Below are 15,390 nucleotides of genomic sequence, written 5' to 3'. Positions count from 1 at the left end.
ATATGACACTTGCTATAGATTTTTAAAGATATTATTTTTTGATATTGAGAGCATTCTTTTTTATTCCTGTCTTGCTAAGACATTTTATCATAAATGGATGTTAAATTTTATGATATACCTTTTATACATATTTTGAGATGATCACATGTAATTTCTCTCTTGTTTTAATGCAGGAAATTACACTGTTTTCTAATATTGAAACATACTTGCATTTCTGAAATAGACATTAATTAGATGAGACATATTGGACTTGGTCTATATCACTGGATTCTTTGTTCTTATACCTGATTAAACATTTTTGCATCTCTGAGTTAATAAATTCACCTGTAATTTTCCTTTATTTTAATGTTCCGGTTAGGTTTGGAACCAAGTTTTGTTATTCTCATAAAGAGAGTTATAAAGTTTCCCTATTTTGCTAATACACTGAGAGTTTAAGGTATGTTATGTCTTCCTCAAGTTCCTGGAATAAATCAAATTCTTGGTAAAGGCTGAGTAGTCTTCAATTTTTTTTTTTTTTTTATTGATGAGGATTTTAATTACAGATTAAATTTCTTTTGTATGTGTAGGATTATTTAGATTTTCTATTCTGTCTATCATTTTAGTTATTTTTAGTGAAGATTGCATCTATTCTTTACAAATAATCAGCTTTATTGATATTCTTTTTAAAAAATTTTTTTTTAATGTTTACTTATTTTTGACAGGGAGAGAGACAGAGCATGAGCGGGGGAGGGGCAAAGAGAGAGGGAGACACAGAATCTGAAACAGGCTCCAGGCTCTGTCAGCACAGAGCCAAACGCGGGGCTCGAACTCACAGACTGCGAGATCATGACCTGAGCTGAAGTCGGACACTCAACCGACTGAGCCACCCAGGCGTCCCTATTGATATTCTTATATACTTTTATTTTCTTTAAAAGTTGGCAAATGTATATATAATGTCTACTTTAAATTTGTGATATTGATAACTTGTGTTTTTTCTTTTTTTTTATATAGATCAGTCTTACTAAGGGTAAGTCAATTAGTCTTTCCATGAAAAAAAAAAAAACAGTTTTTGGCTTTGTTTATTATTTTACTATTTATCCTCTTTACTTTGTATGTACCATAAATTTAGATTTATTATTTATTTTTACTTCCTTAAGTGTGATTTGTTGTTATTTTTCTAGCATTTTAACATTGAAATTAGAAATACTGAGTTTTGGGGCACCTGGGTGGCTCAGTCGGTTAAGCGTCCCACGGGTTCAGGTCCTGATCTTGCAGTTCGTGAGTTTGAGCCCCGCGTCGGGCTCTGTGCTGACAGCCCAGAGCCTGGAGCCCGCTTCCGATTCTGTGTCTCCCTCTCTCTCTCTGCCCTTCCGCTGCTCACAGTCTGTCTCTCTCTCTCTCAAAAATAAATAAACATTAAAAAATAAAAAAAAAAAATAAGGATTCAATCCTTAAAAAAAATTGAGTTTCAGCTTCTCTTTTCATATATATACATATTATATATAAATTAAATATAATATTTTTAAAATACGTTTTAATGTTTTAAATTTATTTTTAAGGCTAGAATGTCTTAGAAGTATTGCTTTAGCTGCATTCCATAAATTTTGACATGTGGTATCTTTATCATTATTTATTCAAAAATATTATTTAATTTCCATTTTGACTTTTTTTTGACCTATGGTTTTTCTAGACCTATAGCTTTAACTTCCAGACATGTCAAGTTTTTCTACTCATCTTTTGTTATTGATTCTATCTTTTTTGCAATCTGATCAAAAGACATAATCTGAAACTTTTTAATCTTCTCAAGTCTGTTGAGGCTTTCTTTTTTGCCCCGGTTTGATATCCTTTGATAAATGTTCCTTGCACACGCTTGGGGAAAATGTGAATTATGTTACTATTAGATACAGTGTTCTATCTGGGTTAATTAGGTTAAGTTTTTTAAATGTGTGGGGTTTTTGGTGTTGTTTTTTCTTTGTGTTTGTATTTGTTCTGGTTTTTGTTTTTGCTGTGACTACAGATTTAGCACTGTGATGTTTTCTGTTAGGATGACTCCTAAAATGTCTTTTTATTTCCTTATGTCTAGTGATGTTTCTTGCCTTCAAGCCTATGTTGTTTTATAATAATTGTCAAGAAGGGCGCCTGGGTGACTCAGTCGGTTAAGTGTCGACTTCAGCTCAGGTCATGACCTCACTGTCTGTGGGTTCCAGCCCCGCATAGGGCTGGCTCTGTGCTCACAGCTCAGAGCCCGGAGCCTGCTTTGGATTCTGAGTCTCCTTCTCTCTCTGCCCCTCGTCCACTTGTGCTCTGTCTCTCGCTCTCTCAAAAATAAAGAAACATTAAAGAAAATATCATAATTGTCAAGAACTGTGAAGGCCGTGAGACTTTGACTTTTCTGGCAAGCTAACAAACTAGGCTGGGATAGTTTCATGGATGTCGGTAGAAGCCCTAAGATAAGAGCAGTAACAGTAACCAGAGCCTCAGAGTTTTATTGGGCTGTCCCCCTGAACCCCAATTCCCACAAAGTGTTGCAGTCCATTGCGTACCTCTTGATCTTAGCCTAGCCAAATTACTAGCACACCCTGCCTCGGCATTTTGGGGGAACTCTGTGAATCAAGGGGCACTTCGTACCCGTAGCTTTATTTCTGGAGACAAATGGAAGAAGAAGATGTGTCGGAAAGGAATTTAGCCTATTTGGGCTTCATTCGGCTTCTTAAAAATGTGGGTTGACAATTTTAATCAGTTATGAAAAATTTACACAGATATAGACTTCTTTTACATCTCCTTGTTCAACTTTTTACTAGTCTCCTTCTTTTCAGCCCTGCCTCGCAGTTTCTCTTGCCTCCAATTCCTGAGCCTTTTGGGGGGTTATGCTACATCAGTTGGCTTACTTCTCATTAGCACGATCCTTTTGAGACACCTGATGTTCAGATTTTAAATTCTTCTAAAGTCTCTTTCTGCTTTCCACCTTTGAGAACTGTGTTGATGCCTTTACCCACTGTTTTCTTCTGTTCTCTTTGTCTGTATGCCTGTTTGATTCTTCTTTTCGTTTTTTGAGGGAATTTATAGGAAGATCAGAGATAAATAATGTATTCATGCCATCATATGCAACTGAAAATCTCCATCCCATTACTTTCAATTTTCCTCTTTTATTTGGGTTTTAATATGTCTCTTGTAATTATCAGTTAACTGGATGTAAATCTAGAATGAGTATCTCTATAATCCAGTTTAAACCATTCACATTACATATTATTCACATTTATCGTCACTGATAATTCATATTGATGGCACTTGTCAAATGTTGGGTGATTTTATATTTTATATTTAAATTCACATTTAAAGTTCTTTGCCTCTGTCGGTTTCGACTTGGACAGTCATCCTATGGGATGGCTTGGGAGCTACTTGAAGGTTGTGGTCCACTTTGTTTTAGCAGAGGGTGACAGGATGTACAACTATATCACTGCCTTGTCTCTCTTCCCCAAACTCCTACAAACATTCCTGCTGACAGTACGGTACCTCAAACGCTGCTGTTTGGCCCCGGGGTTAGAGGTTGGTATAGGCCCATCTGTCTGTCTGGTTTCTCTCACTTTGTTATTCTGGTTGTGTCCCCTGCTCCTGTCTCTGGATGTTCTTTGCTCATGGGTTCTGCCACCATGGTCATGCTTAAATTTGCTACAATCTTCTGGGTCAGTACAGCCCTATAACCTAGACGGTGCTCAATATGCAGGCCATATTATGAAGCATACCCACCCAATCATTCTGTTTTTCAGTCTCTTATGGATTTTTCATACTGTGAACCACTAAGAGTATTCATTTCCATTTAGAGCAATGCTATCTATAAATTATTTATAGGATTTGGTGTGTGTGGGGGTGAGACTGCTGATGTCAGAGATGATCAGTCTGCCTTCCTAAAACCATATCTCTGAAGCGCAGCCATATTTAGATACTGGACAGCTCAGTATTTCATTATTTCATTAGAATAATATTTCATTATTCTTCAGTGAAAATTAGACTTCTGCTAAATCCTGCATTTTATATTGACGAGTACAGTTTGAGCTCTCTGTTCCAAAAGCTCTTAAGGATTCGATTAAAATTCTCTCATACAGTATGAATATTATATAAAACTATAAATCATTTGGATTCTCTATGATAACACGGCTGTGTCCTTCCCTTTAAGAACATACAGCACAACTTTAATTTCTAGATTAGATTAGACTGATGGCTGAAATCTAATGTCACCTGTGATTGGTTGCTCTTTTTTTTTTTTCAATCTCCAGAATCTTAAAATTCTTACTTATTCCTGATGAAAGTGCATTTTGAGAATGGTTTGGGAGATTGTTCTTATTTACGTTCTATTATGAGCTATTTTGGAGGATGATATGATAATCCATTTCTCTATTAATAAATTTAGGTCTTTTATTACAGTCATTAGTGGATTTAACTCTTCCATTTCCCTAACTTGTCTGTTTTCTAGAAAAATAAATCAATTCCCTTTTTTCAGTTTTTTTCCTTTTAAAAATACCCTTATAAAGATTGTTTTCCGTTGTATTCTGTCTCCATCCTTGGTCTCTAGAGGCTCTTGGAAGGCTAGACATGGAAGTTACTGTGTGCGAAGACTAGAAACACGTGCATCTCAGGTCTGGCATTGACTGGAGTGTTGACAGTTTGTGGTAGATGCAGTGATATTAAATTTAGTCAGGTATAGCTATGCTCTGAGTTATAGAAGACCCAGCTGTATTTAATTTAAATTTAACCTACAAAAGAGTGAAGAATTTTTTTTAATAGAATGTTTAAATATGGAGGCTTATAAGAGGCACCGTTAGGATTGCCTGTCAGGCAACCATGGGGGAAAAAGCAAAAGAAAGTGCAAGAAGATGGAGAAAAAGAATGAAGTCTAGAGAGCAAAATATTCTTACAAATCAGCTTCAGAACAGTAATGTTCTTAGATTACAAATTAAAGTGATCTTAATCAAGAGCTTAAATTTGGAGACACAGGTTGTATCTCCATATAGCTACATATAAATAAATTTCTACGTATGTAATCGCATAATCACATTATATATATGCAAATGTTTTTGTATCAGTGAAGGTGGAAAAATAAGTTTCTTCATGTGACCAGAGAAGTACTTGCTGTTGAGAAGAGAAATGAGAAAAAGAGTATTGGTAGAGGTCCCTTCGACATTTTCCCACCAAGGCATCTGTATAGTAGACCGTCAGCCACCCTCATGTCAAAGCCTTCCTTGGACACCAGGTCTCTATGTTGTTTCTTTGTTCTATCTTTGTAATTGATATGTGGATAGCAACATGTCATGGATTATGTGCGTGGTCACATAGAGGCAGAAAAAAAAAATGTGGATAGACAGGGGCGCCTGGGTGGCTCCGTCAGTCGAGCGTGGGACTCTTGATTTCAGCTCAGGTCATGATCTCACGGTTCAGGGTTTGAGCCCCTCATTGGGCTCTGTGCCGACAGTGTGGAGCCTGCTTGGGATTCTCTGTCTCCTTCTCTCTCTGCCCTTCCCTCGTGCACGTGTGCACGATCTCTCTCTATCTCTCAAAAATAAGTAAACGTTAAAAAATGTAAATAGACATATCTTTTCCCTTTATGATGTTCTGGACAAACCCTTTACTTCTCTAGCCCTGTGCTAATGTACCACACTGGGGTCTTATTCAGAAAAAGTTAGGTAAAATTAAATGACGAATTCCAGGCAACTATCTTAAAGAAGACTCAAGAAAAGTGCATAGTTGGTAAGTAAGGGAAGTTGGTGCACGTTTGTTAGGCCCCATACCCTCCATAATGGAACTACTAAGTTGCATTTGCCTTAGTTTCAATGTTTTTGTCATTTTTTTTCTCACTCCCCAGTTGCATAAAGCAAACAAAATACTATTTTGGAAAGATGTATGTTTTCCTCTGCCCATCACATGATTTCCCAGACCCAATAAAAAGGCTTAATTGTGACAACTAGTTAGCCCCGGAACACAAATTTATCTACATTTACACCTCACTGAAATGTTATGATGAAACAATGTTATTTTTAAATGCATTAACAACATGAAACAAGGGTTAGATGCAGATACATCTGGGAAAAGCCAGCATCTGCCCAAATGGGAAAATGCCTAGCTGCCTCCAGTGCTCTGAATTCTAATTTATTTTATCTTATTCTGGCCCGTTTACAACATTTCTATCTTTCTTGAAGCAGCTTCTTGGCCATCCTTAATCTCAACATCGTTTTTGTTTTCTACATCTGCTCCCTTCCCTACAAACAGATGTTTGAGGAGCAAGCAGGGTTTCTAAGATTATAGAGACCTTAGACCCCTAAGGTGTCCCTAAGACATATATCCTGGGTATCTTGATTTCTATAAGATTTTTAGTATTTTAATATTTCAAACATTTTTAAATTTAATGATATTCTAAAACAATTACACATATATTATGAAAAATTTAAAAATGATGTTATAACAGAATAATGTATAATTTCAGTGTTTCTGTTATCCTTATTGTCACTGTCCTGCTTGTGCCCAAGGAAAACATATATATATATCCATATATATATATCTATATCCATATATCTATATCCATATATATATCCATATATATATCCATATATATATATATCCATATATCTATATGGATATATATATATATATATCCATATGGATCCCGCCACCACATTTTCTGTTCAAGTCGCTGAACAACTTTGAGGTTTATATAGCATGACATATGACCATACATATATCCAATACCTCAAAGTTGTTCAGTGACTTGAACAGAAAATGTGGTGGCAGGATTTGACCATCACATGACACACGCAAAATACAAGCAGAGCATGCTTTGTAGCCAATACCGTGGCCACGTTTTGAGCGCAGTTCTTGAGCAGATACTCTTTTTGTATACCCCAATTAAATATGAGAATTGTAGGAAATATACAGTGAAACATTGTTTGGTCAACCATACTTTTGAAATTCTTTCACTATTGGACTTTGGATGCAGTATTAAATTTATTAGCTTATAAAATAGCCGACCAATGTTTAAAAACTGCCTCATTGCTAAAACAATAACAATAACCACAGTGACTTATGTGACTGTCCATTGCTAAAGCACAAAAGGACCAAGATGATAGAAAATGAAGCATCAGGCACAGAAAACTGAATTCCCTGATTATTACACCCAACTTAGGCAATGGATGCTTAACAGTGAAACCCCATCCACTACTGTAATGTTTTTACGTTGGAGCATAATTGACTTTGTAGTTTTGTCTTCATTTAATTTTTTAAATGAAAATCTCTAAGGTATGGAAGTACTGGTGAGTTTTATCACTTTTTGTTTGTATGTGTTAAAGTTGCATCTGAAAACAAATATCGTTAAGTTAACACAGGATATGTCAGAATTAATTTTATCCAAAGCAGAGCTACATATTATGTGAGTTGCTTAACCGCTCTGTATGGTTTTGCCCCACATAAAGAGTAAATTCGTCTTGAGAAAAGATAACGGTGCAGGTAAGCGGTGAATAGATCGTGAAGGGTAGCAGCGGTAGGAAAGAGCTTTATTTCCTGTCTTCTAAAAACTGTACTGACCTTCACGGGATTTGTTCTGTGTCCACGGAGATAAGTTGCTGTTACATGGAACCTTATATGACTCTTGTAGAAGAGTTTCAGAAAAGTATGCAAACTAAGTAAAAACTGAAGCACCTGTTTTGGCACTAAGTCAAATGTAATTGCACAGTCGTCTCTAATAAACTCTGAAGTCAAGGACAACACCTATTTCTAATTTCGGAAATATTCCTTTCATGGTGTTAGTCACATGTGGGGCCCCAGGTGGTATAACAGAATGAAGATGAGCTTAGGTAAAAAGATGGATAATGCTTTATTTTGGGAGCAAAGTGAACTTACAGACACAAGTGAAAATGCTTCCCAAAGAGCCTTTACATTTGGGTGGAAAAATAGACGCATGTTATTACTTTATTTTTTTTTTTAAACCAGAAATCGATTTTTCTGTTTTAAGTGAGTAAAAAATCCATTTTTGAAAAATGCCTCAGGGGAGTTTCCCAAATTATAGGAAATAGCAGTCTAGATAAGTTTACAAAATAAATGAATAATAAAAATATAAATGTCCCCAACTTTTGTTATAGCTTAGATTTAATGGATAATACGTATGTCAAAATTATATTATAGAAAGCAGTACAATTTTCGTAAAGAGCATTTATAATCATGTTTTAGTCATTGGGAAGTAATTTAATGTACTGAAATTTCCTTTCTGAAATCAAATTTCAGTTCTAATCCAAACTTAGTGTAAGTTGTTTAAAAAAAAATCTGCTGAGTTTTTTGTTCATTTGATGAAAGCTGACTTTACTTGAGCAAAACATCATTTAAGCTCAGAGGTTTTCTGTTTATTATTCTGAAAAATTATTAGACATAGGTGATGATAGAGTTTCAGGGAGAATTTTTAACTTTTTCTAGAACACTTCTTTATTACCAAATAATGAACACATTCAATTACTTGGGAAACAAATTTTTTTTTTTAAAGAAGTGAACTTTAATTCACATTTCCACAAAGAAAGAAATTATTTCTCTTGAAAAGAAACAAGTCTCTTGGGAATGTAGCTCCATAGAAAAGAGTTCCTGGTATAAATACAATCAAATGGCTGGTGGATCTAAATCATTTTAAAATTGGTGAAAATCACTGATGCTTCAGAACTCAATAACTGTTATTGGTGATAGATAAAGCTGAGGCATTTCGGATTAGTAAAGGGAAGAAATAAGATTGAATTGGGGCTGTGTGAAAAAAAAAAGGAAGCAAGAGAGAAAAAAAACAACTTCATGGATGAGTTTGTCATCTGTGGTTTCGCTATAACTTGCTCAGAGTTAAAACTGAACATTTGTGGCTAGCTATAGGTTAAGGATTGATCAAATTTCACTTGATTAAAAAAATAGAAAGAGTCCAGAAAGAAAGAAGCTCGCACCACAATCACAAAAGATTTGGGAACTCTCAGCAATGCTTCCTTTAACTGCAGTGGCGAGAAACAGAGGAAAGGGACAAGCCATTTCTGCACACCACGGATGTGCCTTCATCTCACAACTTTGGCTATTCAATGTAAATGACGTTTTACTGAATGTCACCTTTTCAGACCCTTGCACTTCACCAACACCTTGCAAATAAAATGAACTATTTTATTTGGAGAAATCAAGAGCAAGGCGTACTAAAGTACTGATTTTATTCTCATTCTTACAGAAAAGAAGAAAAATCAATTTCTTTATACAGACCAAAATAACACACCCTCCTGGATATTTGCTCCCATCTGTTGTCCAAGAAGCCAAAGACAGTCACACCTGTAATAGCAGAAAAACAAACTGAAATTGCATTGGAGATCTTGAAAAATAGGACTCTCTCCATTATTTGCATATCTTTTTAAAAACATTTTGAAATTTTTTTTTTTTTTAATTTTGAGAGACAGAACAAGTGGAGAAGGGGCAGAGGGGGGCGGCGGGGAGAGAATACCAAGCAGGCTCCGCACTGCCAGTGCAGAGCCTGCTGCGGGACTTGATCTCACGAACTGTGAAATCATAACCTGAGCCAATGTATCCAGAGTCAGACATGTAACCAACTGAGCCACCCAGGTGCCCCATGATCTGCATCTATTTCAGAGTTACACTCAACAGGTTTTCTTCTCTCCCAGACAGCAGAAGTAGTCTGCATCACTATTTATCCACATAAATAAATCTCGTTACATTCCTTTGTACATCAATTGTTAAAAATCCTTCCCAAACCATTACAACTGAAACAGGTATGCACTGAAGCACTTACGTAGAACCTGTCACAAAATAGAGATTCAATAAATGCCAGTTATAATACTTTGAGTGTGAATTTATTTTTATAGTTTTATGTACATTTATGTGAATATATAGTTTTGAGGAGTATCTCCATATCTCTCAATAACACGACTATATTGCTTATATTAAATTCTTCCTGATTTTTTCAATGTTTCACATGATTTAGGAACTTTCCATTCTATCATGGGAAGATTTAAACTTTGCTTTCTTTCATTCCTGTGTATCTATCATATAAACTTTTCCTATTACCTGTTCTCTGTGTCTTTTTATAGACACACGCATGTATAATGACATTAATAAATATAATACATAATATATGACATATAAATATATATATTATAGAGAGAATTCTGGTTAAATCAATATTTCCCTTTATATTCATTTGTAAATAAAATAGAAAAGATTTCACTTTATATATTTTTATTACATATAACATAATAGCATTGTTTTTAATATTATATTAATTTTCTGATTATGATTCATTCAATCCTAAATCCAGCAGCTGCCTGACGCTCTTCTCCCTGTGTTCAGATATGTGATATTTTTATCAATCTCTTCGGGGACCTTCTAACTTGACTCAGTATGGACTGGATCCTCACTTTGCTTATTAGACAGCCATTGTGTCATATTACTGCTTTCCCATTATCCTGGATATATTGTTTTACTCCTATGTTAAATCTCTTGGCTTCTAATGCTCATATCTTCCTTCATCTTGAATTATCTTTTCCTTTAAAAAAATATTTTAGAGACAGAGTGAGAGTATGAGCAGGGGAGAGGGGCAGACGGAGAGAGAGCAAATCCCATGCAGGCTCTACACACCGAGCACAGCGCCTGAGGCAGGGCTCCGTCCCACAACCCTGGGATCATGACTGGAGCCAGAATCATGTGTCCAACGCACAACCAACTGAGCCACCCAGACAACCCTTACCTTTTTCTTTTAAAGGACTACACACCCTAATAACTTCCAGAGAAACAGTGCATGGGAAGTAATTTGTTTGTGTGTGTGTGTGTGTGTGTGTGTGTGTGTGCGTGCGTGCATGCGTGTGTGTGTATGCATGTCTGAAAATGGCTTTATTTGATTCTCAGAATTTTAAAGGTTTGACTTGGTATAGAAATCTAGATGCAAATTTATTTCAATCAGAATTTTCAAGGTGCCTATGTAGTTTCCAATGTTACTATGGAGACATTAGAGGCGATAAACATTTATAATATATTTTTTAATGTGGCCTGGTATTTGTAATGAAAAGTTGTAGGAACGTTTCTTGTTCCCAGTGTTCTGAAATTCATAATGTCATGTGTTGGTGTGAGTGTAGTGTCATCCATCTAATGAGCTGGAAACACAGCTGCACACAGGGCAAATTTTTAATCTAGAAACGGATGTTCTTTGATTTGGAAAACATTTGTTTAATTATTTTCCTTTCATGTTTTTTGTTCACTTACGGAAATTCATTATTTGGATGTTGGAATTCCAGGACTGGTCTGGGAATCTGATTTTATTTTATATTACTTTATTTTTATTATTGTTTGAATTTAAACTTTTTGATTTACAAGAAAATTGTGAAGATAGTACAGAGAATTCCCTTATACCCCACACCCAGATTGCCCTAATATTCACATTTACATTAGTAAGTTAGTAACAAATAGTACATTTGTTACAATTAATGGAAAAATATTGATTGATGCATTATTATTAAGTAAAAATCCATTATTTATTCAGATTTCCTAGTTTTTACCTAATGCCCTTTCTCTGTTCTAGAATCCTATCCTATCCAGAATACCACATTCTATTTAGTGAGCATGTCTCCGTAGGCTTTACAATTTCTCAGACTTCCCATGTTTTTGGTGACCTTGACTGCTTTAAAAAATACTGATCAGGTATTTTGTAGCATGTTTATCAACTGGAACTTGTTTGATTTTTTTTTCTTATATTAAGAATGGAGTTTTGGATTGAGGAGGAAATCCACAAAGATAAAATGCCATTTTCAGCGTATCCCATCAAGGGTAGATGCTATCAATGACTTATCACTGTTGACATTAACCTTGTCCATCTGAGATAGTTGTGTCACATTTCTACACTTTCTTTTCTTTCCATTTTGTGATCTTTGGAAGAAAATCACACGTGTAGAGCACTCAGGGAATGGGGAATTCTGCTGTACTTCCTTGTGAGTAGGGCATCTACATAAATTATATGACACTTCCTGATGTCAAACTGTACTAAAGCAATCATAGTCAACACAGTATAGTACTGGCATAAAAACAGGCAGATAGATCAATGGAACAAAATAGAGACCTCAGAAATAAACCCAGGTATATACAGTTAAGTAATGATATTTGGCAAAGGAGCCAAGAACACTGAATGGAAAAAAGGCAGTCTCTTCAATAAATGGTGCTGCAATAATCAGATATTCACATGTAAAAAAATGAAGAGAGACCCTTATACCATTCACAAAATGATTTGAAATGGATTGAAGACTTAAATGTTAGACCGGAAATCATGAACTTCCTCAAAGAAAACATAGGGAAAAGATCTCTTTGACATGGATCTTGGCAATGATTTTTTTGGATATGATACTGAAAGCACAAGTAGCAAAATAAGAAATGACTGGGGCTACATTAAACTAAAGAGCTTCTGCAAAGTGAAAGCAATCTCAACAAAGTGATAAGCCAACCTACAGAATAGGGAAAAAATTGCCAACCACAAATTTGATAAGGGATTACAATCCAAATTATATAAAGAACCCATACAACTAACCCAACAGCAACAATCCAAATAATCTAATTTTTAAAATGAGCAAAGGACCTGAATAGACATTTGTCCAAAGAAGATTTATGAATGGTCAACAGATACATGAAAAGATGTTCAGTATCATTAGTCTTCAGGGGAAATGCAACTCAAAAACTCCATGACACAAAACTCAGAAATCTCATGCTTATTAGAATGATCATCATCAAAAAGACAAGAGATAATAAATGCTGGCATGCATGTTGAGAAAAGGGAACAATTTTGCACTGTTGGGATTGTAAATTGGTACAGTCACTACGGAAAACAGTATGGAAGATCTTCAAAAAATTAAAAATAAAATTATAACAGGACCCAACAATTCCACTTCTGGGAATATATCCAAGGAAATGATAACTAACTTCAAAAGATAACCGCACCTCAATGTTCAAAGCACCATTATTTACAAGAGCCTAGACATGGAAACAACATAAGTATCTATTGATGGATAGGTGGATAAAGAAATTATATGTATATATATATATATAATGAAATATGAAGAAATTCTACCACTTGTGGCAACATATATGGACCTTGAGTGGGCATTATGCTAAGTGAAATAAATCGGACAGAGAAAGACAAAAATGGCATAATGTCACTTATATGTAAAATCTAAAAAAAAAAAAACTCAGAAAAAGATCAGATTTATGGTGATCAGAAGTAAGGGGGGTAATGGATTAAGGTGATTAAAGGCACAAAATTCCAGTTATAAGATTAAATAAGTATCAGGGATGTGATGCACAACATCATAACTATGGTTACCACTACCCTATGATATATAGGAAAGTTGTTAAGAGTAAATCCGAAGATTTCTCATTACAGGGAGAAATTAAAAAAATTTTTCCCACATCTTTTTATTGTATTTATTGTATTTGTATTGTATGATGGTGGATGTTAACCACACTTCTTTTGGTAATCATTTCACAATATATGTAAATCAAACATTTATGATGTATCCCTGAATCTCATACAGTGATGTATGTTAATTATACTTAACAAAACCGAAAAACAATTATTTAGAATTTTTCTGCATGTGAAATTTATCTTTTCTCCCCCATTAACTAACTTATTCCATCATTTATTTATATCAGGACTCAGATATTTATCTTATACTTTGTGTTATAATCCAACACTACTTTATTTCTATTTCTGAAATTGGTGCAGCTTTGCACATTGTATATGATTGCATTTTATCCAATTTAAGCATTCCTATTAGTCCTGGTTCCAGCTGAGGGCATCTTCTCCCGGGCTTGTGCTCCTGGTGAGCTGTGATTCTCTGCATTTTCCTGTTTCTCCAATTTTAAGTGTGCTAGTTTTCCATCACTTGAGTGCTCGCATGGATCTTAGAGTTGTTGACTCTCAGCTTTTCAGGAAAACTTTTCAGTTTTTCTTGTTGTGAGGGTAGGATCGATGCCTTTCAGGGTCTTTACGTATCTGATTAGAAACTGGAAGTTGACTGTAGTTTTTTATACATACTGTCTCTATTCTTTTACTGGGGTTTTGGAAGGAGCGAAAGACAACATGCTTGTCAGTTCACTGTTACCTGACAGTCTGTATTCATGTTGTATACTTCCTTTCATCTCATTCTTCTTTTTCTTCCTTCTTTCTTCCCTCCCTCCCTCCTTCTCTTCCTCCCTCCCTCCCTCCCTTTCACCCTCTTTCTAGTTTTCTGTTGCTAATAATAAATGGTCTTTAAATAGACAACAATGCTGCATCTAAAAGGTATCAGTAGGCATTTAGTTTCCCAACCTACTCAGATGCAAAGTAAAACAAGCAGGTTTAGCCGGTTTTGATTTATACACTGTTTTGGTAGCACACGAATCCTCATAAATGGTAATTTTCATAAACACTTAAATCATAACAGGAATCCGCTCAATCTTAAATGCTTTTGTTAAGCAAATCTCTGTTTGGCAACGTTCATCTGACAAGAGATACAAATACTAATGTTATAGCTCGATGATACTTAGAATCTGGGAAAGAAGACATACCTACATAAATGCAATGAGATGGTGTTGTAATGAGAACGCGGGTACTAAGAAGCTGGCAATGTCCTATTCCGGCCATCAGTCTATGGGGATAAATTTACACAGGTGGAGCCATGTGAACTAGATATTTAAGGATAAAGATAAGCTCGCCAAAGAGATAGAGCAAGACCATTTTTTTCAAGAAGGAAAAGAAAATCTGTTTAAGAGCCGAAGAGTGTAGTCACATAATTTTTTTGTAGGAAGGTAATATGCTGATAGAAGAGAAAGTTGGTAGGTGTCCTAAGATCAGAGTGTAAATTTTTTTCTTTGAAATGCTAAGTCGTTTGAAATTTCTCAGATAAGCCGGGGGACAGAGTCAAATATGATCAGTTTTGTCGTTGTTTACCTTATTTTCGTGAAGAATGGAAAATACGGATGTGATGTAGGAACTGGATGGAAAGAGAAGAAACAGAGAGGGTGAAGAAAGCGAGGACACTGGTTAGGAGTCATTCATAGACCTAGAACAAAACTGGAGGATTGGAATAAAAGCAACATTTTTAAGTGTGGTGGTAGAACCCCAGAAGGGGCTGCAGGTAGACCTGAGATTCAATTCCGACATAGAGTCAATAAGGCTTGGTAATGGATTCAGTGTGGACACGATGAGAAATAAAGGAGTTTCTGAAATTTCCCGTTAGAATGACTAGGTGAATGGCAAGGCCATTAACCAAGATTGAACTCAAGGAAGAAGAAGTTTTATGCAGCTGGCTTGGGCAGAAAACTAAGTTTAGAATATGGTAATTATAAAAATATGAATGAATAAAAAGCAGTTAAAAAAAGGTTTAGGGG

The sequence above is a fragment of the Panthera tigris genome, chromosome F2, assembly GCF_018350195.1.
Source record: "Panthera tigris isolate Pti1 chromosome F2, P.tigris_Pti1_mat1.1, whole genome shotgun sequence".
NCBI lineage: Eukaryota > Metazoa > Chordata > Mammalia > Carnivora > Felidae > Panthera > Panthera tigris.
Note: the sequence above shows the minus strand (reverse complement) of the source record.